Source organism: Mesoplodon bidens (assembly GCF_964165515.1).
Source record: "Mesoplodon bidens genome assembly, chromosome: 3".
Taxonomy (NCBI): Eukaryota; Metazoa; Chordata; class Mammalia; order Artiodactyla; family Ziphiidae; genus Mesoplodon; species Mesoplodon bidens.
Window position 1 is genome coordinate 84,234,155 of NC_138178.1, and position 25,856 is coordinate 84,260,010.

Sequence of the window (25,856 nt, forward strand, 5' to 3'; positions counted from 1 at the left end):
GCAGCATTATTAACAGCCCAAAGGTGGAAATAACCCAAAGGCCCATCAACTGATGAATGGATGAACAGCTTAGCCACATAACGTGCTGTTCGACAATAAACAGAAATGGAAGTACTGATACGCGCTATAACATGGATGAACCTCGAAAATGTTACGTCAAATGAGAAAAGCTAATCACAAAGGACCACATACTGTGTGATTCCATTTATATGAAATACCCAGAATAGGCACATCTACAGAGGCAGAGATTAGACTGGTGGTTGCTGGGGCTGAGGGAGATGGGGGCCATGGGTGATGGCTAAGGGATGCAGGGTTTCCCTTTGGGGGTGATGGAGATGCTCTATAATTGATGCCAAGTGCACGACTCTCTGAATATACATGGAGAGGTTGAACTACACATTTTAAATGGGTGAATTATATGATATGTGAATTATCTCAATAGTTTTCTTAAAAATACAATGGCAGGATCTAGATAATTTTCTTAATTTTCTATTTTGGGTGTACATACTACACACGATCTGAGTATCTCTACGTTTTTACAATATATCTAAAATGAAAAGAAAATGAAGGCAATGCCTAACTTCAACTGGTTTGTATAATGACCTTTCTGCACACGTTATTCTGAAATCCATGAAATAAATACACACAGATACTACATCCATTCATGACAGTGAAGATGAAAAATGACAATTTTATGGAACATTCCATTAAACATTATCCTCTGATTTTATCTGGCTTGCTTCATCATGGTAGTAGAGATATCACTAAAAAATACTGTTTAATAGAAAAAAAACGTCTCTCAACTTCTGTGAGGAATCACGCACAATTCTCAACTTTCCTAAGGGTAAATATTGTAAGAAAAAATATATAATGCAAACGGCAGGATGAAAGTCAGAGTTTAAGAAACAAGTGCATTATAAAGATAACAAAATTGTAATAAATGTACTTGTAACGAAAATACAAAAGAAAGCCGTCCATGAAAATTAGTGTCCTATAACACTTTATCCTATACATTAAGTATTGACATGTTAAATTTCATACATACCTGACTTGTGACTTGACGTAATTTTTTCTTTAAATCCTGTGCCTCATCTTCTAAATTAGTATGATAACGTGACGTGGCCTCCAGTGAAGCCTCTGACATAGATTGCTTTTTTAGGGTATCAGCCAGTTCTTGTTGAAGTTGTCTCACAAGTGCCTAATAAGATACTCTGTCACTGATTTTATAAATTACCTTATTATTATGTTAATAATAGATAACTCCAACCTATGTACTTTGAAAACTATCACCAGAGACATCAATTTGTCTCCTTCTTCTTGTATGTGCACCTTCCTGCTCACTGAATTTGGTTTAAGACACAGAAGGTGTTACCCTCCGGCCTTATCGCTATTAAGTTACTTAGACAATGGATTCAGTCCCACTATCCACTCCCCGCCCTTCCCGATCAATTTGCTGAGCTTGAGGACCTCCTCAAGTCTCAGAAAGAAATGGGTGTGTAGGTGGGACGAGTGGTGGGAACATCTTCCCTCTTCTCTACTGGAGGCTTCCATTAACTTCAGAGATCCTCACATATTCAATCCAGTGCTCAATAGATTCCTATCTCAGAATTAAAATGAGGTCATTCCCATTTTAATTCCTAGAATTAAAATGAGACCTTCAGGGCCTCCCTCTGCCTCCCGATAGCAGCCTCTATGACCCTGTTCCACACCCTATTCCTGCTACTCATGAATCTGCCACCCCTCACTAGTCTGAAAATGGGAGTCCAGTGCCAAATTAATAAGTCACAGAGAGCTACAATTCTCTTTGTATTGAACAGATTTATATCCAAATGATAGTAACTGAGCCTTGAAATGAGAATTATGAGCAAATTATTTGTAAAAATGTTCCAAGTAAATTATAAATAGAAGTGGGAAGATTAAATCAAGTATAGTTTTGCTAAAGCTCACTACTTTAATCCCAAATTATGATTTAATGAAAAGTAGATGCCTTTAAAGAGTTGAGAGGTCATAAGAATACATGGTTTGAGGCTGAACTATTTCTCAAATTAATTCAAATTGACACGAATAAAAATAAAATTATATCAACTAAAAAGTTATGACAAGCTACTGAAGGAAAAGTACTATGAGATATGGCATCAACACATCAGTTCATTTGGGAAATCTGGAATTGACTGTCAAGGTAATACACACAACTGAACCTTAATTTCAAAATAATTCATTTTAGATCTGAGCATTTCATTTATCTGCTTCCTCATGATACTAAAATGTGGTGACATAAAGATTAAAATTATTAGCTTAGCAGTAGAAGAGTAAATTACTAATACCTGTCTATACCCATTAACAATTTATAACTTAATCTCTTAAAATTTCATAGGTGACACAATGTCTCTACTCAAAGTAAAGCACCTCTCACGTCTAATTCTTTATTTGCTGGATACAAGGTATGCTTTTAGGCTGATTTACAGTCTATAGATTTATAGTCTATATATTATTTCTATTCAACTAGATTCAACATTTAGCCATAATCAAAATCACTTTGAATTTTCTTCAGGAAGTCTGAGAATTATTTCTCTTCTTGGATACTTACTTCTCTTTCTGTTTTCTCATTTTCATACTGATACATTCTCTCTTTTAAATGATTACATTCATTGATTAACTCCTTGTTCCTTTCCTCCAGCATCAGACCTTGTTTTTCACTTTCAGCTTGAAGTTTTTTCACAATCTCCTGAAACTGGTCTTGGATGTTAATTACTGTCTTCTCTCTACTGTCGGCTTTGTTTTGCGCATCATCCAGTTGCTGTCTGAGCAATATGTTTTCACTCTGGAGTTGAGATATTCTCTCTTCTAAGGATTCCTGCTTTCCAATGTATTTATTCACTTTGCCTTGTTCGCTTTGATACATGTGTTCAAGTTCCTTCTTTTGACACTGTGCTTGGCTTAGGTCTCTCTGTACAAGTTCTAACACCAAAGTCTTTTCTCTGAGAGCATCCCTCGTGTGATGGAACTTGGTTTTTAGGCTACTGAATTTACTTTCAGCTTGAGAAAGTTGCTGGGAAAGCATCTCATTGTTATCTTTCAGGTTAGACACATCAAAATTCATTTTGTCCTGCAAGCGTAACCACTCATCTCTTGGTCCCTGGAAGGCAAGTCCCAGGTCTCTTTTTGATGTCTGACTTTGATGGTGATCATGTATCGCAGCAGCCAGTCTAGTACGGTAGGATTCCACTTCTGCTTCCAGTCTTTCTTTGCTTTGTTTTTCATTCTCCAGCTTAGAGTTTAGCATTGTATTCTCAGCTGTCAGAACATTAAGCTGTCCAGTATGTTGGAATATTGTCTTTGTTAATGTTTCCTCATTCAGTTTTATTGTCTTTTGAAGATCATCATTCTTTTCTTTTACAATTTCAATGTCCTCAAAATATTTCTTTTCCTTTTCCTGGTTCTGACATTTTATTGTGTCAATTTCCAGTCTTAGCATGGCAACTTCATCCTGCAACATGTGGTTTTTATGTAACAGATCTTTTTCTTTTTCAGGGCTATCGGACACCTAAGTGAAATAAAGGAGATTTTTAGCTAGTACTCAATAAATTGACATTTCATGATTTCCTCTGAAAGACTAACCTATATGTTGATACAATGAAAAGGCTGCAATAAGTGGATATCCAACTGGAAAAAATAAGGTTGGATACAAACCTCAGATTTCTTACAAGCAGAAATCTTGAAAAGTTCAAAAATTTAATTGAAGGCAATGAAACCACGAAAGTGAAAAACAAACCACAGGAGAATTCTTAAGAAGCTCAGAATTGGAAAGGCCTTTCTCTAAATTATAACAAACCCAGAAGGCTTAAAGTAAAAGATTAATAAATCTGACTATACTTAAAAATTGCATCTGATGTGATATATTTATACAGTGGAATGCTACTCTGCCATAAAAACAGAATGAAATAATGCCATTTGCAGCAACATGGATGGACCTAGAGACTATCATACTAAGCGAAGTAAGCCAGACAGAAAGACAAATATCATATGATATTGCTTATACATGGAATCTAAAAAAATGATACAAATTAACTTATTTACAAAACAGAAAGAGACTCACAGACGTAGAAAACAAACTTATGGTTACTGAAGGGGAAAGAGGGGGAGGGATTCATTAGGAGGTTGGGATTAATATATACACACTACTATATAAAAAACAGATAACACACATTGACCTACTGTGTAGCACAGGGAACTACACTCAATATTTGGAAAAAGAATCTATAAAGGTATATATATATATATATATATATATAACAGAATCACTGTGCTGTATACCTGAAAATAACACAGTATTGTAAATCAACTATACTTCAATAAAAAATAAACTAAAATACCACCTGCTAGCTTAAAAAAAATTACATCTGCTCTCTAACCTATACAACTACCCCATAGTAAAAGCCTTAGCTCTGTATATATTTCGACAGATTAAATTTCCTAAAATTTTTTTTCCTGAGAATATTCCATAAATATTCTATGTTTCTACTATTTATATAGTCCTTAGAATATTCTATAAATATTCTACGTGTCTAATATTTTTATAGTCAGTTACAAGAATCACATCTACTGATAACTGTACTAAGCACTTCTACAAACATCAATTAACTCATTTAGCTATGACAGTCCTGGAAATGAGGAAGTCAAAAATACAAGCAAGCTGCAGGCTTTTCTCTAGGTCTTCTGACTTTACTATGAGTCCTCTTACACCAAACCACAGCTAGTTCTCTAGTACAAACATATAAATATGAAATGAGCCTTATATTTCACTATGGTGCATACACTAGTGGTAAATAAGGTAAAATTTATAGAGATCTTAGAAAATCGTGAGATTATTCGCTGCTGCAATAACTTTTATTCTCTCTTCATAATGCTTAAAATAGTAAGGTAGGGGGAAATACAATGAACTGTTTCACTAAAAATAAAATACTTATCAATAAATTATCACTAAATAAATATTATGGCATATCTATCACTATTTTCAAAAGTTCTTGTACTGAAATAGGACACTACATGGAGCAAAGTGTTAATTTTCTCACAAGTAGAAGAATGACATCCAAAAGACCGTCTCTGAACTGGCTATACCTTTCCGCCTTACCATCAGTGGAAGGGATAAACTAACCTCTCTATTAATCTACCAAGGAAGTGAAATCACTGCCAAAAACCATAATGTTGCTTTGTTTGTTTGTTTTGGGGTTTTCTCTCTTTTTTTTTTTTTTGGTAATTTTGTAAGTTTATTCTAAGGAAATAATTTTTTTAAGTGCTGAAGAATGTTTTTACGGGCTTCCCCGGTGGCACAGTGGTTTAGAGTCCGCCTGCCGATGCAGGGGACATGAATTCGTGCCCCGGTCCGGGAAGATTCCACATGCCGCGGAGCGGCTGGGCCCGTGAGCCATGGCCGCTGAGCCTGCGTGTCCGGAGCCTGTGCTCCGCAATGGGACAGGCTACAACAGTGAGAGGCCCACGTACTGCAAAATATATATATATATATATATTTTTTTTTACAACAAATGTTGCAGCTTTTATGATACTGAAAAATTGTAAGTGATGTGAAAATGTCATTGATGGGGTACTGGTTAAAGAAATGACAGTGAAGCCAAGAACAGACTCTGATTTAGACACTGAAAATGATGAGGTGCATAGTGATTGACATGTCCACTCCAAAGCAGAGGGCAAGAACGTATTCAGTGCTGGGATTTGGTCGGGTAGTGTGGTCGATGGTGGAGCACACATGGTCTTCCCTGCCTAAACCGACATCAGGGTGCAGACTTTTCTAGATGGTAGCAGTAGTTTTGAGATTATGAAAAGTTCATCAGTTCCTATGGAAAATATTAAAAGCCTCTCCTTGGATGAGGCTATTGTATGTCACTCCTTGACTGTTGGAGACAAATGGATTTAAATTAAAAATACTACTTGAATTAAATTTAATCAAATATAATTCAATTATGTTTGAATTAAAAATATTAAATATCCAATGGACAAGAAACGTCAACCGCCTCCCCAAAATATACTTAAATAGGTTTTAAATATCCTCTACACTGTCTGTGATGTATAGTATTGGTTTTTAAAATATATACATATACAGATACATACACACAAATATTTGAAAATGATTAAAGAAAATACCTCAGAATTCATTTCCTTATTAGTCATTTCTATCTCCTTTTGTTTGGCAAAGTGACTGGTCAGGATTCCATCTTGGAAAATTCTGGCATTCTGCTCTCGAGAAAGCTGCCTCTGAGCGTCATTTCGCTCTTCTACAACCTGGAGACATATTTCATGAGGTTTTTGGTCTCATACCATTAAAAAAAAATGTCAAAAGCTTAAGAGCAGAATTAAAAAAAAACTGTTAAAAGGAAGTAGCCTTTTAAAATAAACACAAGGATATTTATCCCACATGAATAACTTAAGATTTTAATTTAAATGACTGCTAAACTTATCACAGAGCAAAAATACAGGGAGATATAGTATTGTGAAAGAAAATCTTTTTACAAAGCATTTAACTAGTTCCATCGCAGTCTCAAGGCAATTTACCCTGTATTTTAACATAGAAAAGCCAAAATTAACACATGGATTGGAATTAAGAATATTACTTTCGAATGGACCAAAAATGGCAATCATTATGTTAATCATTAAGTTCAATTTACCTTCCATTCCTCCATTCAGAAAACATACACAGAGCATGTATTAGAAGCTAAGAATGGCAAGAAATTAATAATTTAAGCTATAAATGTCATAGTTCATATTTAGGATGAGATAACACTTTTTATTTGTTTTAAACCTAAATAATATATATTAAATCAAAGAGATATTACAAATAATACTGAGGAAATACTGTTGGAAATTTGAAATTTTCACCAAAGATTAACTTACCTGATTCAGATTATTTCTCACAGTCCTCAGTTCCATGTCTAGTGCTCTGAGACTGAGTTCAAGTTGTTGTTTCATTTCAACTTCTTTACTGTATTGCTCTTCTTTTCTTCTTAACTGCTCCCTAATTTTTTCATATAACCTGTCAGCATTTCTTCTCTTCTTTTTTTCTTGTTTTAGGGTGAATCTGCAGTTAAATATGCTTACCTTAAAATGTGTTTTGTTAGAAAATAAAAAGGTCATTTTATGATCTGGCTCTTCACCCGCTGATTTAGTATCCTAATGAAATTTCTGTTCTCCAGTTTTTTTTTCCTTTCTAGGTCTCATATTTTTAATTCCTCACTTCAATCTCTTCATAAAGATTTATATACTTGAAAGGTAGCAATGAAAAAACATTCTGCCACTTAAGTAAGTTTTAGTCAAGAGTAACTCTGGTGAATAGTGTAGGAAAGAAATTTTGAAATTATTCAGTGAAGTTAGGCCGAAAATTACCCTGTTTTCCACACTGTCATAATTACTCCTCCTTTAGGACAGATAATTTAGTTACTAGTTAAAAAGAGAAGCTGTTGTTTAGAAACAAGTTTATAAGTTCACTAGAAATAAAATTTCAACTTCATAAAATACTACAGGTACCCCTAAATGACTTACAGTGCCAGATAAAATCTGCAGATGCCTTTTACAGAACATATATCTTCAGACACTGTAATCCAAGACTAGGCTAGGGAGTCTAATATCTGTTGCCCCACACTTTTTATGTTTCTTCTTTTGTAACATTTTCAACTTGTGGATTATTATCTACTTAATAAATAATTTTAAATCCCGTAAGGCAGGATCCATATTAATTAATTAAATAGAGAGTATTTTGTGCTTTCAGCACAAACCTGTGAACTAATTTTATCTCTGTATGAAAGAGATATTGAATAAACTACTCAGTAATCACCTTCCATTTTTACCTTTTATTTCATCCATGCATATGCTAAGAATAAAACTACATAAATGTTTTTAAAAATTTTGTCTTGAGAAAAATGGCAATTTCATACTTCTGTGGGTGGGAGTGTAAAGAAATATAAACTTTCTGGAGAACAATTTAGAAACATGGATCAAAGACCTTTTTAAAAAGTTCTCATACTTTAACCAAATAACACAATATTAAAGAATTTATTCAAAATAAATAATCAGAAATGTAGAAATGAATTTATAGAAGAGACATTCCTTGTAGCATTAAATATAATACAGAAAAATGAAAAATAACTGAAATTCAATTTGCTAAACAAATAATGACCATAATTCAAAAAGACACAAGCACCCCAATGTTCATTGAAGCACTATTTACAATAGCCAGGTCATGGAAGCAATGTAAATGCCCATCAACAGACGAATGGCTAAAGAAGATGTGGCACATATATACAATGGAGTATTACTCAGCCATAAAAAGGAACGAAATTGGGTCACTTGTTGAGACATGGTTGGATCTAGGGACTGTCATACAGAGTGAAGTAAGTCAGAAAGAGAAAAACAAATACGCATATTAACGCATATATGTGGAATCTAGAAAAATGGTACAGGTGAACTGGTTTGCAAGGCAGAAATAGAGACACAGATGTGGAGAACAAACGTATAGACACCAAGGGGGGAAAGCAGGGGGGTGGGATGAACTTGGAGCTTGGGATTGACATGTATACCCTAATATGTATAAAATGGATAACTAATAAGAACCTGCTGTATAAAAAAATAAAATTAAAAAAAAGATATTACAAAAAAAATGAGGCTTCGTATGGAGGACTTCTGTATGGTCATGAAAATGATGATTTGTAAATATATACATTAAATTATTAGTAGAAGTATCCACTGTTAAGAACTTGCTGTATTATTTCCAAGAATTTCATACTCCACAATACTAATGAAGTTTTCTCCCCTGTAAAATCCCAGCAGGTAAGTTAGCAGGTATAAAACTTCCCCTATTATTAAAGTAAATACACATCTGTAGTATTACAATAAATAAAAACAGTTCAAATATTTCTTGAAAACCAAGATGTTCAATACCTCAAGCTGCAGAGCTCTTGTTCCCACTCCACTTTTTGATGCTCTAACTGTGATTTCATTTCTTTTGTTTCTGATAGCTCCTTTGGTAACCCAGTAGCCTTACTTTCCATTTTTTTATTTTTTTCTGAAAGTAGTTCAGAGTAATCTTTTTTAAGTTCTATTAATCTTTCATATGAAAGAACTGCATCCTGAATTTTCAATAAGCTAACAGAATCTGCATTAGGAAGAAAACAAAGATAGAAATGAAATATATGAGTAATTTTTATGTATAAAGCACTGTGCATTTTCACCTTCACTCATCCATACATTGAACAAATACATTTTTTTTTTTTTTTTGGCCATGCCGCACAGCATGCGGGACCTTAATTCCCTGACCAGGAATTCAAGTGGCTAAATATACAATGCCCCAAAGAGGTGGAGGAAAGAAACAGAAAAAAAATATTTGAAGAAAAGAATGGCCAACAACTTTCTAAACTTAATGAAAACTACAATCCCACAGATCCAGGAGGATCTGGCAAGGAGAGAAGAAGTGGCAGTAAACTATTTTGTAATATTCTTATCCTATATATGATGTGGTACAATATTACTTGAAGGTGGACTGTGATAACCCTAAGTAAAATACCGTAAACCCTAAAGCAACCACTAAAATAGTGAAACAAAAGAGTTACAGTTAATAAACCAAAAAACAAAAAAATAAAACTACATCATAAAAATTACTTGATTAATCTAAAAGATGGCAGAAAAAGAAAAGGGGAACAAAGAACAGATGGGATAAACAGAAATCAAACAGCATAATGACAGATTCATACCTACTGTATCAATAATCACATTAAGTGAAAATGGTCTGAAAACCTCAATTAAAAAGCAGATTGTCAGGGACTTCACTGGTGGCGCAGTGGTCAGGAACACACCTGTCAATGCAGGAGACACAGGTTTGAGCCCTGGTCCTCCCACACGTCATGGAGCAACTAAACCCATGTGCCACAACCACTGAGCCCACATGCCACAATTACTGAAGCCCATGGGCCTACAGCCTGTGCTCCACAGCAAGAGAAGCCACCGCAATGAGAAACCTGTGCACCACAATGAAGGGTAGCCTCCACTCGCCGTAACAAGAGAAAGCCTGTGCGCAGCAATGAGGACCCAACACAGCCAAAAATAAACAAATAAATAAATAAATAAATTTTAAAGAAAAAGCAGATTGTCAGACTGGATCAAAAAGCAAGACCCAACTGTATGCCACCTATAAGAAATGCACTTTAAACATACAGACATAAATTTGTAATAAGGTTAGAAATAAGATATACCACACTAACATGTGACAAAACAAAGCTAAGCTAGACTGGCTATATTAATACCAAATAAAGTAGACTTCAGAGCAAAAAACATTATCAGCAATAAACAAGGTCATTTCATAATGATGAGTGTCAATTAATAAGAAGCATAACAACCCTAAACGTTTATGCGCCTAGTAACTTCAAAATATATGAAGCAAAACTTGAGAGAACTGCAAAGAAAAATAGACAAATCCACAATTACAATCTGAGATTTCAATACACCTCAATGAGTAAGTGATAGAAAGAGCAGGCAGAAAATCATCAAGGATACTGTAGACTTGAACATCACGATTCTTTTCCAGTAGCCATGGAACACTTACCAAAAGAAGACTATATTCTGGGTTATAAAATAAAGGAGTAAGTCAAAAGAATTTAAGTCATACAAAGTATGTTCTCTGACCACAAAGCAATCAAACTGGAAATGAAGAACAAAAATATTTCTGGAAAATACTCCAATATTCGAAAACTAAATAACACACATCTAAATAATCCTTGGATTAAAGAGGTAATGAAAAGAGGAATTACAAAGTATTTTGAACTGAATAAAAATGAAAACATAATATATTACAATTTGTGGAATGCTGCTTACTTGCATGAAAATTTATAGCACTGGATGTCTATATTAGAAAAGAAGGTCTCAAATCAATGACCTTGGGTTCCAACATAAAAATCCAGAAAAAGAGTAAATTAGGGGACTTCCCTTATGGTTCAGTGGTTAAGGATCTGCCTTCCAATCCAGGGGACACGGGTTCGATCCCTGGTCGTGGGACTAAAACCCCACATGCCATGGGGCAACTAAGCCCGCCCACTGCAACGACTGAACACGCAAGCCACAACTAGAGAGCCAGCATGCTGCAACTACAGAGCCCACACACGCTGGAGCCCACACCCATTTGGAGTGTCACAAATACTGAGCCCACATGCCACAACTAAAGAGATGTCCATGCAGTGCAACAAAAGATCCCACGTGCTGCTACAAAGACCTAACGCAGCCAAAAATAAAATAAATAAATAAATATTTTTTTTTAACAAAGAGCAAAGTAAACCCAAAGCAAGCAGAAGAAAGGAAATAAAAAACATCAAAGAAAAAATCAATGAGAAAAAACAAAACAAAGAAAACAAAAAAGACATGGAAAATCAATGAGGGACTCCCTGGTGGCACAATGGTTAAGAATCCACCTGCCAATGCAAGGGACACGGGTTTGATCCCTGGTCCAGGAAGATGCCACATACCGCAGAGCAACTAAGCCTGTGTGCCAAAACTACTGAGCCTGCATTCTACCATCCGCAAGCCACAACTACTGAGCCCGCATGCCACAACTACTGAAGCCCATATACCTAGAACCCATGTTCCACCACAAGAGAAGCCACAGCAATGAGAAGCCCACACACTGAATGAAGAGTAGCCCCCGCTTGCCGCAACTAGAGAAAGCCTGAACACAGCAACGAAGACCCAACAGAGCCAAAAATAAATAAGTAATTTTTTAAAAAACCCGTGAAACCAAATATGTTCAGAAGATGAATAAAAGTGATAAACCTCTAGCCAGGCTGATAATGAAAAAAAAAAAAAAGAGAGAGAGAAGGCACAAATTACCAATTTCACAGAAATGAGTAATGAGAAATTACTACAGATTCTATAGATATTAAAAGACTGACAGAGTAATATGATGAACATTATGTAAATAAATTTCACAACTCAGATGAAGTAGGTAAATTCCTTGAAAGAGGGAAAATACCAAAGCTCAATCAAGAAAGAACAAATAGGGCTTCCCTGGTGGCACAGGGGTTGAGAGTCCACCTGCCGATGCAGGGGACACGGGTTCGTGCCCGGGTCCAAGAAGATCCCACATGCCATGGAGTGGCTGGGCCCATGAGCCATGGCCACTGAACCTGTGCATCGGAGCCTCTGCTCCGCAATGGGAGAGGCCACAGCACTGAGAGGCCTGCATACTGAAAAAAAAAAAAAAAAAAAGAAAGAACAAATAAACTAAATAGCCCTATATGTAAAAAAGAAACTAAAGTCCTACTTAAAGACCTTCCCACAAAGAAAATTCCAGGCCCAAATGTCTACACTGGTGAATTCTACAAAATATTACAACAGTATACACAAAAATATACATATAAATATACATATTTATACCATGATCCTACCTTTACACTCCATGCCAAATTCTTCTATTAGCAACATGAAATTCTTATAATTAGAGTAAAGCATCTGGCAATCCTCAAAAGCTGTTTCAGTTGAGTGAGTTAAGTCATCAAGGTCATCCATAGAATTAATTTGCTCTTTGACCTACAAATAAAAAATACTATTTCACAATGTCCCCAAAATACTTATAAAATATACTGAATGTACAGAGGTGATAAATATCTCTTTATTAAAGCAAAAACACAGATACTTCTTAAAAGAACAGATTTTTATCAAAGGGATAATTTTATCAACAGTGTTTCTAAATTATTTTTTCAAAGTAAATATTTCTACAACAAAGGAAGATTTTCTATTTTTCCACTATACCTTTCACAAAGTAATTTTTTACTATAGGATAATATTTTTTATAATTAGTTTTTTACTCTACCTTGTTCTTTTCATTAGATGTTTCCTTTGTAGCCCTGAAAAAACAAACGATTCTTTTCAGGCAAATATTAAATACTTAAAATACAAAGAATACCTAAACCTATTGTTTTTTACATAAAAACTTTGCATTGGTAATTAATTTTCTATAAAAGAGATTAAAAAATAAATAGAAAGAATAACATTCAAGGACAAAGAAAATACACCATAATAATATTAACAAAGCATTAAATTAGATTAAGCTGACAATCAAAGGAAAAACATAATGTTACTTGCATTATTTGAAAGGAAGAAATATACAAGGGTTTTTACTTTTTTACTTTTAAACACCCACATGTTGGGGTCATGTCAGCATCAGGGCTGAAAAATAGGTACCTCATAGTATCCCTCCACAACCAGCAACAATTTGGCATCTATCCACAGACAAAAGTGGCTTTGTGGCAGTTGCAGGATCCAGCACCATAAACCAACGGACCTGGGAAGAGTCCTGCCCACCCAAGTGGTAACAGACATACAGACCACAGCCCAGCTGTGGACCCTGCATGGCCCATGAACTGGCTCCAGCCACTCTTAGCAACGTCCAGGGAACCCATGGAAAACACTGTCTTAGACAATCACCCACAGACGAGAGAGCCTTTGTGGAAATCCAGGTTTCCAGCAGAGAAGTGCCAGCATACCACTGGAACAAAAAAATGCAAGTTGGGATACATTGGAGAGGGCAGTTATTAAAGACTGGAAGAGGTGACTGCTACTTCAAATTCAAAGACAGCAATGCAAAACTTCAGGTAACATAAAAAAAAATCAAGAAAACATGACACTACCAAAAGATCACAATAATTTTCCACTAGCAAATCCCAAAGACATGGAGATCTGCAATCTACCTGATAGAGAATTCAAAATAGTAGTTTTAAGGAAACTCAGTGAGCGACAAGAAAACACAGAAAGACAACCCAATAAAATCAGGAAAGTAATACACAAACAAGATGAGGCATTTAACAAAGAGATAGAAATAATAAAAAATAACCAAATGGAAGTTTTGGAGCTGAAGAATACAATGAATGAAAGGAAAAACGCAATAAAGAGCACTGACAGCAGAATGGATCAAACAGAAGAAAGAATCTGTGAGTTAAGAGACAGGAGCTTTGAAATTATCCAACCAGAGGAGAATAAAGAAAAAAAGAATGAAAAAGTGGGAAGAAAGCCTACATAAATTACCAGATACCATCAAAGGAAATAATTCATAAATCATTGCAGTTCCAGAAAGAGAAGATAGGGAGAAGGTGGCAGAAGCTTATTTAAAGAAAAAATGGTTGAGAACTTCCTAAACCTGGCGAGAGATTTGGATATCCAAGTTCCTAACGCTCATAGGTCACCAAGCAAACTCAACTTAAAGAAATCCTCGCCAGGAGACATTATAACAAAACTGTCAAAAATCAAAGACAAAGAGAGAGTCTTAAAAGCAGCAAAAGTAAAGAGGCTTGTAAATTATAAGGGAACCCCCATAAGTCTAGCAATGGATTTCAAGAGAGTAGGACGACATATTCAAAGTGCTAAAAGAAAAAAACTGCCAACCAAGAATACTCTATCCAGAAAAGTTGTCTTTCAGAAATGAAGGAGAGATAAAGGCTTTCCCAAACAAAGCAAAGCTGAGGGAGGTCATCACCACTAGACCTGCCTCACAAGAAATGCTGAAAGGACGCTAATTAAATATATATTTAATAAAATATAAACATAAAATATATTTAAATATACAACACACTGGTAAAGGTAAGTATACAGTCAAATCCAGAATACTCTAATACTGTAATACGGTGGTGTGTTAACCAATTAACTCTAGTATTAAGGCTAAAGGACAAGAGTATTAGAAATAACTATAACCCTAGAAAAATGTAAAATTTGTTAATCATGAACATTAGCTCAAATGAGAACTTGTTTTATAGGAAAATAACAATTATCTATTGTTAAATACTGACATAGGCTTACCTATCAGAATCTTCATTCTCCATGGTAGGAAACTGTTGGTTATTAGTTTTTCTGCTCTTTCTCTGTTGAAGTAATCCACTATCATCAGCATCATATATGTTTTCTGATACTTCCATTTCACTACTTTTGTGCTTCTTCTTTGCTTCTTCAACCTTTAATGAAAGTTTGACACTACATATAATTGTTATTACCTTATTCATTATACAGACCTTTTCATTGTCATTAATTACTTGACTCAGAGTTTGCCCCGGCTTTAAGCAATAAAAATAGTTTTGTGCTTACTTTAATTTTTTTAATTACAAGTCATTGAAATTTGTGTAAAGTCTGCTTCTTTCTCTTTGAGGAAAAGAAATAAAAATTTAAAAATTTCAACAAGGGCTTTGTTAATGTGGTGCAGCTATTCACATCCACTCTTCCCTGTCTGATGGCAGAGACAGAGAAATAAAGAGAAAAAGACACAAAATTTGTCCTCTTTGGCCTTTACCACCTGGATTTTGCATTAAACAGCCAAATTTAGAGGATGGGACACCTTGGTGCTTCAGTAACAAAAAGGAAACATCCTTCTTTCTGCACTGAAGCTATTCTTCCCCCACTGCCTTTTACAATTCTTTTTTCATTTGGATCCTGGGAATATCAAAAAAGCGACGGTGTTCACTAAAATATATGAACCAAAGTTTACCAAAAAACAGGAGTAGAGTGAAATTGATGAATTGTTAGTTAGTGTGGAATTCTGGAAATTGAGTAATGCCTCCCAATTTCACATTCAATAACCATGAAATTTTATAGCTAAAGGGTATGGAAGCAATTATCTACTTTAGCCCCACTATTTACCAATAATGGGAATAAAACCAAGAAAGGTTCAATGATTTGTCCAAAGCCCCTAAAGTGGCATTTCCTATCATTTCATGGCACCAAAAGAGATGATACAATTCTGTAACCCTGAATCTGATAAATTACCAAATGAATTCATCAGATTAATCAGATAAGTTAAAAGTGTGACTTTGGCAAAGTAATTTAATGCCTCAGTTGGGGGTAGGGCTCATCCCTTTTTCTTTTAAAGGAGAATATCTACAGATTTTTGTCTACTTTAAAACTCAGTCAGTGCACCTCTTACACAAAAGAGCAAACAAACAAATTAAAAAATCTATTACTGGAAGGAAAAAAAAACCCTCATTGCACATCAAAACTCAGTTTTCTCCTTTGGAGATAAATACTGAATTTGTTTGGCTGAGGGTTTATACTACCTAAATGATAAAATCATACATGTCAAAACTTACCACATTTTATTAAACAACACAATGTAAAGGTCTGACTCAACAGAAACATCTGAGAGTGGTGATTAAAGAATCTGTGGGAGTACATGTATTTGTTATTAAAAATATCTTGAAGTGGCCATGTTGGAATTCTAAGTGCCAAGCGATTGAGTAAAGCAGAGAAGATTGCATATACTAAAGCACAATAAAGAGATTAGTTTAGCAGGAATACGTGTTTATGTCCCTTCTTTCAGTCACTGCTTCCTTCCCATACCATAGAGTGTAATTTATATTTAAAACCCAATAGATTAAAAAAAAAACCCAAACCCTAGCTTATTATATTTCTTAAGCAATTTTCTTTGTGGAAATTCTGGCTCAGAAGGTCACATGGTATGTAGCTAAATTAGTTTCCCAGTTCATATGAAAGACTGACAGAGAGAGACTTAGGTTGATTAAGGAACAAAAGCCATGAAAATAGTTTCCTATTATTTAGATGGCAGAAATAATCTTTTTCTACACAATTACCTATTTAGCTGACCCCATTTTATTACTAAGTGGAAAATCAGAATGGATCAGATCATTGATAAAGAGAAAGAACAAAGTAGCAGCAAATGAACCTCTATCTCTTTTTGAAGTTGAATTTTCTCTTTTTCCAAAGCCAGGAACTCTACTTGTAACATGCCTATCTCATTCTTAAGCCTTTGCATATCTTGCTGTAATTCTTCATTTAGATACACTTTGGATCTTCTGTTACTATTCAGTGGAGAAGAACTCCCATTTTCTAATTCAGGTTGCATGCTTTTATAGTTATTAGCACTGCAATTATCTGCAAGCAATGGCTTCTGGAACCAGTCTTGTATTGGTTTGGTTTTCTTATAAGTATTTGTAACAGCAGAAATATCACGACTTTTTATTTGAATCATGTGTTTCATTTCATTGGAGTGGGCAAGCCATAAATCAAAAAGTCTTTTGGGATTACAAGACTGAGGTATACATCCGAGTCTAAATTCCAATTAGTGGTATTTTGGTTCATATTTTGTAACATTTGCATATCAAACTCTTGGTCTTCTTGCATTTCAAATGTAACTACTGAGTCCCTTACTTTTTTATTTTCTGTATCATTATAAAAACTCTCCTCATTTTTGTTAAAAGCATGTTCAGTGTCTGGTTTATCACTTTCATAGTCTAATTTATTTTCATTTATATAAAGCTGTGAAGATGACGGACAAGAATGTCCCCAAGACCCAGAGGTTAAATAAGATGGAAAAACATTTTCAAGCCTGGGTTCTTTTTGCTCAGGAAATGCTTGGAATGCTAGAGAGACAAACACTCCAAATGCAACTTTTGCCTGACAGTCAGGTATACTATTTGTCAAATTAGAAGGTATTTCCTTTATGTTTGCTCCTTCTTTAGGGTTATCATGTAGTGGCTCTTCCTCAGGACAAACAGTAATTTTGTATTTTTCAAAAGTTCCACCAAACTTCCACTTTAACTTATTTGTGATGCGTTTGAAGTTATTTTTCCACCCTAATTTGCCTCGTTTGATCCACATTTACTCATGCTTTTGTACACAAGGAAGTCCTGAACATACAGATATGTCCTCTCTATCACATTCCTTATTCATTTCTGGTTCTTGAGGCATTTTTTGCAGATGCAAAAGCGGAAGATCAATTGGCTTGATTTGATTTTCAGATGTCTTTTCTGTCAGGGTACATGTTTGTAAAATAACTTTATCCTTAAGTAATCAAGTACAGGCAAAGAAAAATTAGAAAATAATTAAACTTTAACCATTAAACTTCTTAATCTATGTTTAGCTACTCACAAATCACTGGATTACAACTAAGAAGTGAAAAATAACTTGCCTTAGCCTGAAACAGGAGAAAAACATGAACTCACAAACCCAAGTTTGTCACTGTTTGTTTGAACTAAATAATTCATATATGTTAAATCTACCAAAAATTAATTAGGAGATGATTTTTAATGTTACAAAGCCTTCCTTACTTAAAAATATTTCACCTCACCGTACCTTAAAAAGTCCCTATGTGCACGTAAGGATTTTTTTTTAAGGACTAGTAACTGGAGAATAGACAAACCTTAAATTCCTAGGAGCCAAAATCAATTAATACCAATCAGAAAGAGGAACAAATTCCTAAATTTTAATGTAAATTATATACTATGATAGTATTATACATTGATGTAATACCTGCTTTCATTCAGTTATATTATATTCTAATATCCACTAATGAAAGTGGATAAAACATTGTTTAATATTATTTATTGGTTTCCTACCCTGAAATGAAATAAATTAGAAAGTTATTGTTTGTACCCTAACAACAAAGGTCCAATTCTGGAAGGTCTGCTTCCTTAATAGGCAATTGGGTTGATTGTATGACCCCTTCTCTCCCTGAGTGTAGATCTTTAGGTCGATTACATAGAGGTCACAAGACAGAATAAATCTTTAATCTTGGCATTAGTGACTGGCAATTTGAAACTGCAAATTTTGAAGAGTTGGGAATGATTTCTCCTTCCATGAATCTAACTCACGGACCATCACTGATATACTGTTCATAATTTCAACTGCTTAATCATACGATTCAGTATTTGATTATCACCTTCTTTATCATATAAGGAAGAAGCAAAAAATATTCTGGAAATTTTTTTTGCCTCAATTCCAAGGACAAAGTTTAACTATAAATTATAATAGATTCTGACAATATTTTAAGCTTTGTAATTAAAGCACTATAAAAACTAACTATTAAATTATTATCTATCTATTCTAAGAGGTTAATTTTGAAAGGTAATTTCACTTGAACTCTGTTGTTAAAACATAGAAAACAATATTGAGCCAGAAATTTACATTTACATTTTTACATACCTGTGAGTGATTATTTTCACTTCCATCAAGCCTTTCTTGTGCTTCCTCCGATGTTATTTCTAAGTCTAGTTCTGCTGACAAATCTATATGTTTAGTTAAAATTAACTACTTAGAACAGTTAGTTAAAAGACATAATCTTTATAAAAATAGATTTAAAAAATTTTATCAAATGACAATTTAAATTAAGCTTAATCTTTAGCTGAATATTTACTTCTTTAAGAAATACTTCTAATTACCTAAAACTCCAACAAACCATCTGGGAAATACCAGATGTCACCAGGTTACAGGCACAGAAACATCTCAAAGATTCATTTACAAATTCATCCACCAAACATCAATGAACAGAACAATCAGAAACCAAACAAAGGGTTTCCCTGGTGGCGCAGTGGTTGAGAGTCCGCCTGCCGATGAAGGGGACACGGGTTCGTGCCCCGGTCCAGGAAGATCCCACATGCCGCGGAGCAGCTGGGACCGTGAGCCCTGGCCGCTAGGCCTGTGCGTCTGGAGCCTGTGCTCCGCAGTGGGAGAGGCCACAACAGTGAGAGGCCCGCTTACCGCAAAACAAACAAACAAACAAACAAAATTTAAAAATACAGGACAAACATAGAAAGTCACAATATACTCTGTTCTCTACTTCATAATAGTACCTATTTAACAACACACCAAGCTTCAACTGCAACGTTATTCATGGTTTCCAAAATTACTGTTACTTTTCATGCTTTTGTCAGTTCCTTAATCTGAAATGTTTTCCTCTACTCTTCTGACAAAGTTCTTTTCATCTTTTAAGACTCAGCCTGCTTTGTGAAGTCCTGCTTGATTACAGCTCTCTTTCCCCAAATAGGTGTCTCTTTCCTAGTAGCTACATTACTACTTTATAGATTTTTCTAGTGTATCTTCATCCCCTGAACTGTAAATTATTTCTTCACGTCTATCCTCTTTGCTTCTAGACTGTAGAGGACAATCTCTTGAAATCATCTTTGTATAAACAGTCTTTATTTTACTCAATAATTATTTATTGAGTTCCTGATCAGTACTAAACATGGAGTTTAAAGAAGAATGTAGATAAAAGGTGTCAGGGATGGCTTTTCTAGAGATAATGCCTGAGCTGAGACTTACACAGTGAGGTTAGTCAGATTCAAGGGAATAGAGGGCAGGAAAGGGAGAGAGCATGGAAAGCTGTAGCAAGACAGGCAGAGAAGCATACATAAAACAGGGTGAATATTTGTCTAAAATACAGGGATAGATGAGAGAGCATCACCAGCAGTTCAGAATTCCAGAGCAAAGGACAGACAGAAAGGGCTAGAGAGGGAGAGTCAGGTAGAAGTTAGATTATGAAAGCCTCGTGTCATTCTAAGATGGCTGGACATTAATATGCTTTAAAGAGTGGTTCACGATCACTGGTGCATTTGACATAGATCACTCTAAATGCTGCGGGAGGGATGAATTTGAAGGCCATACAAATAAATAGAGGGAGAAGAATTTGATGGCATTATAATGCAAAAAAAAAGATGATGCAGGCCTACACTGAGGGACTGTTTCCAGAAATATTTAGGATATAAAATTACCAGGACCCAGTATAAAATAAATCTTTATTAAATAAATAAATGCACGAATCCTGGGCCCCTCAAGAACTAGACTCTGCTTATTACTTTATAAAAGGTATCAACTGAGAAGAGAAATGATCTGCATGAACTGTTTTAAGTTGCTTGTATTTAGTTTCCAGTTTTCCTGTTTCACATCTTCCTGTGTTGAGGGGGCTCGTGTAGGTGTTTCGTTTGAATTTGTGTTTCTTGGACCTACCAAGCTCATGGAGAAATGAGAGCAAACAAGTCACTTGTATAGATAAAAAAAACTTTGAGTTTATAGCTTGTAGTCACTACTCTAGGAGATAACTGAGAATCTTTTGTAAATGTAACATTAATTCCACAGGTAAGGAAAGACAAGAAGATAAAACTATAGGACTGGAAAAAGAAAACACTGTATGATTTATTACTATAGCCCTGATCATATGACTGATTAAGGGCCCTAAATTAATTGGTATTTATATAGAACATATATTAGATGTGGTTAATCAATAGACTGGGCATCCTAGTGGAATTAGAATTGATTTTCCTTACACTATCTTTAAATGATCAGCACTCCTTAAAACCAATATCCCTTGTGAACTATTAATTCATTAAAAATAATAAGTTGATATACTATGTGGACACAGCTAAGAAGGAGGGACTATGTAGCAATCCCCAATGACTCCCATTACTGCTGGGAAAGCCAATTCTAAAATATATAAACTCATACAAAATACAAGAAATAGTTTAGTATTTGGTTTTGGAGGTGCTTTTTTCGTTACATTGAATATAGTTTTAACTAATATAGTTTTAACTAATATAGTTTTAACTAATGAATTCAGAGCTAAACAAAAATAAAGCTAAGAAACTACATTTTGAGAAGGGAATCTTCAGATGTCTACCTAGGTTTCCCAACTAGTCCCAAAGTTCTAAATATAATCTTGCTACCCACTCTCAGGTGTATGCTAAATACTAGCCTAACGAACCTATTCTCTCTCCTAATTCCCTTTGTTATTTATTATGTTGCTTTGGTCAGAGGAAGAATGCAAACGTCTTGCTAAAAGACGTTTGGCTGCAGGTTGAATAAAAGGAGTAAACACAAAGCACATTTTGCCACAAAATGATTTTGGAAACATCAGGATTATGGTGAAGCCATGCCGAGGTGGCCTACGGTTGAGCGCTCTGTGCTTATTTATTACATTGTTTGCTTTCTCTGTTTTCTGGCAGTTGTGACTCACACAGGTCACGAGTGTGTAATCCCCTAACAGAAACAACACTCTGATATTAATCTTTTCTTTATCTGTTAAGGTCATCTGTCCAAATTCTGTGGATGCTGACTGATTTTTGGTCATTGATTGTGACACAAATGGATATTTATCATCAACTTTCAAATGCCCAGCTCTTTGACAAGTCTCATTATTGAGTGACAAACTAGCAGAATCCCACTCTGAAAAATCCGAAAACAAAGTTTCCGTTTATTAGAATGTGAATACTAATACAAATTTGACTAACCTGAACAAATTCTTTCTTCAGAGAAGCAGTCCCATGTCCTCCTCTCCCCCCAAACACACTATTCCTTCATGGCTTATTGTATCTTACACGTCATTGCCATTCATATAGATACGTTAACTATTGCCTCTCATTTTTTCTAATTTTTAATTTTCTAGTGTTACTTACTTTGATTCACTCATCAATCTCTATTACATATTCTGTATACCTTAAGAGCTTTATTAATAATTACGTCTCTTCAACATATAAATTTTTTCATTAACAAAATTATGTCTAACCATTTATTTTATGTTTAAATATGCATGACAGTATTGTGTGTTCCAGAGACATGGGTTTTAAGAAATCTTTTAATGAATGGTACCACTTTAATACAATGAGATGGTCTTTCTTCAATGTACCAATATCTTCAGAACTCATTTTTTAAGGCTTGGATAAATATCATAAATTTACAAAAGAAATGATAGCCTTGAGTGACTAATTGTTTCCTGGTAAAAATAGGATAAGTCTAGGTCCACACTAGATCCAAAGAGCATACAGTGCCATGACACAGGAAATGAATACATAACAAAATTATTTTCCTTTTTTTTAACGAAAGTAAAATTGTCAGATTTCAATTTCTTAAGACAAATAAGAGCTGTACCAAGATGGTGGAGTAGAAGGATATGCTCTCAGTCCCTCTTGTGAGAACACCAGAATCACTACTAGGTGCTGGACAATCATCGACAGGAAGACACTGGAACTCACCAAAAAAGATACCCAGCATCCGAAGACAAAGGAGAAGCCACAATGAGACAGTAGGAGGGGCGCAGTCACAGCAAAATCAAATACCATAACAGGTGGGTGGGTGACTCATAGACTGGAGAACACTTATACCACAGAAGTCCACCCACTGGAGTGAAGGTTCTGAGCCCCACATCAGGCTTCCCAACCTGGGGGTCTGGCAATGGGAAGAGAAATTCCTAGGGAATCAGACTTTGAAGCCTAGTGGGATTTGACTGCAGGACTTTGACAGGACTGGGGGAAAAACCGACTCCACGCTTGGAGGGCACACACAAACTACTGTGCACAGTGGTACCCAGAAGAAGGAGCAGTGACCCCACGGGAGACTGAACCAGACCTCCCTGCTAGTGTTGGAGGGTCTCCTGCAGAGGCGGGGGTTGGCTGTGGCTCATCGTGGGGACAAGAACACGGGCAGCAGAAGTTCTGGGAAGTAGTCCTTGGCGTGAGCCCTCCCAGAGTCTGCCATCAGCCCTACCAAAGAGCCCAGGTAGGCTCCACTGTTGGGTTGCCTCAGGCTAAACAAACAACAGGGAGGGAACGCAGGCCCACCCATCAGCAGTCAAGTGGATTGAAGTTTTACTGAGCTCTGCCCACCAGAGCAACACCCAGCTCTGCCCAACACCATTCCCTCCCATCAGGAAACCTGCACAAGCCTCACAGATAGCCTCATCCACGAGAGGGCAGACAGGAGAAACAAGAACTACAATCCTGCAGCCTGTGGAACAAAAACCACATTCACAGACAGATAGACAAGATGAAAAGGCAGAGGGCTATGTACCAGATGAAGGAACAAGACAAAACCACAGAAAAACAACTAAATGAAGTGGAGATAGGAAACCTTCCAGAAAAAGAATTCAGAATAATGATAGTGAAGATGATCCAGGACCTCGGAAAAACAATGGAGGCAAAGATCGAGAAGATGCAAGAAATGTTTAACAAAGACCTAGAAGAGTTAAAGAACAAACAAACAGAGATGAACAATACAGTAATTGGAATGAAAACTACACTAGAAGGAATCAATAGCAGAATAACTGAGGCAGAAGAACACATAAGTGACCTGGAAGACAGGTTGGCGGAATTCACTGAGCAGAAGAGAATAAAGAAAAAAGAATGAAAAGAAATGAAGACAGCCTAAGAGACGTCTGAGACAACATTAAACGCAACAACATTCGCATTATAGGGGTCCCAAAAGGAGAAGAGAGAAAGAAAGGACCAGAGAAAATATTTGAAGAGATTATAGTCGAAAACTTCCCTAACATGGGAAAGGAAATAGCCACTCAAGTCCAGGACGTGCAGCGAGTCCCATACAGGATAAACCCAAAGAGAAACATGCCGAGACACACAGTACTCAAATTGGCAAAAATTAAACACAAAGAAACATTACTGAAAGCAGCAAGGGAAAAATGACAAATAATATACAAGGGAACTCCCATAAGGTTAACAGCTGATTTCTCAGCAGAAACTCTACAAGCCAGAAGGGAGTGGCATGATGCACTTAAAGTGAGAAAAGGGAAGAACCTACAACCAAGATTACTCTACCTGGCAAGGATCTCATTCAGACTCCACGGAGAAATCAAAAGCTTTACAGACAAGCAAAAGCTAAGAGAATTCAGCACCACCAAACCAGCTCTACAACAAATGCTAAAGGAACTTCTCAAAGTGGGAAACACAAGGGAAGAAAAGGACCTACAAAAACAAACCCAAAAGAATTAAGAAAATGGTCATAGGAACATACATATTGATAATTACCTTAAACGTGAATGGATTAAATGCTCCAACCAAAAGACACAGGCTTGCTGAATGGATACAAACACAAGACCCATATATATGCTGTCTACAAGAGCCCCACTTCAGACCTACAGACACATACAGACTGAAAGTGAGGGGATGGAAAAAGATATTCCATGCAAATGGAAATCAAAAGAAAGCTGGAGTAGCAATACTTATATCAGATAAAATAGTCTTTAAAATAAAGGATGTTACAAAAGACAAGGAAGGACACTATATAATGATCAAGGGATCAATCCAAGAAGAATATATAACAATTATAAATATATATGCACCCAACATAGGACCACCTCAATATATAAGGCAACGGCTAACAGCTGTAAAAGAGGAAATCAACAGTAACACAATAATAGTGGGGGACTTTAACACCTCACTTGCACCAATGGACAGATCATCCAAAATGTAAATAAATAAGGAAACAGAAGCTTGAAATGACACAATAGGCCAGATAGATTTAATTGATATTTATAGGACATTCCATCCAAAAACAGCAGATTACACTTTCTTCTCAAGTGCGCACAGAACATTCTCCAGGATAAATCACATCTTGGGTCACAAACCAAGCCTCAGTAAATTTAAGAAAATTGAAATCATATCAAGCATCTTTTCTGACCACAACACTATGAGATTAGAAATGAATTACAGTGGAAAAACATAAAATACACAAACACATGGAGGCTAAACAGTAAATTACTAAATAACCAAGAGATCACTGAAGAAATCCAAGAGGAAATCAAAAAATACCTAGAGACAAATGACAATGAAAACACAACAATCCAAAACCTATGGGATGCAGCAAAAGCAGTCTTAAGAGGGAAGTTTATAGCTATACAAGCCTACCTCAAGAAACAAGAAAAATCTCAAATAAATAATCTAACTTTATACCTAAAGGAACTAGAGAAAGAAGAACAAACAAAACCCAAAGTTAGCAGAAGGAAAGAAAACATAAAGATCAGAGCAGAAATAAATGAAATAGACACAAAGAAAACAATAGCAAAGATCAATAAAACTAAAAGCTGGTTCTTTGAGAAGATAAACAAAATTGATAAACCATTAGCCAGACTCATCAAGAAAAAGAGGGAGAGGACTCAAATCAATAAAATTAGAAATGAAAAAGGAGAAGTTACAACAGACACCGCAGAAAGACAAAGCAGCTTAAGAGACTACTACAAGCAACTCTATGCCAATAAAATGGACAACCTGGAAGAAATGGACAAATTCTTAGAAAGGTATAACCTTCCAAGACTG

The 25,856-nt window shown here is 35.5% G+C and overlaps 1 pseudogene across 1 annotated transcript in view; it reads right to left on the reverse strand.

Annotated features, from left to right (window-relative positions):
• LOC308614831 (ankyrin repeat domain-containing protein 26-like) overlaps positions 1-25,856 on the reverse strand; it is a 136,214-nt pseudogene that overhangs the window by 25,036 nt on the left and 85,322 nt on the right. The window contains exons 16-25 of the transcript XR_014017872.1: positions 21,731-21,978; positions 18,967-19,049; positions 14,839-14,990; positions 12,860-12,893; positions 12,435-12,576; positions 8,947-9,160; positions 6,907-7,090; positions 6,160-6,297; positions 2,588-3,544; positions 1,046-1,198 (exon numbers count right to left, since the gene is read on the reverse strand). The product of XR_014017872.1 is annotated as an ankyrin repeat domain-containing protein 26-like (transcript). The remainder of the gene's footprint in view (positions 1-1,045; positions 1,199-2,587; positions 3,545-6,159; positions 6,298-6,906; positions 7,091-8,946; positions 9,161-12,434; positions 12,577-12,859; positions 12,894-14,838; positions 14,991-18,966; positions 19,050-21,730; positions 21,979-25,856) is intronic.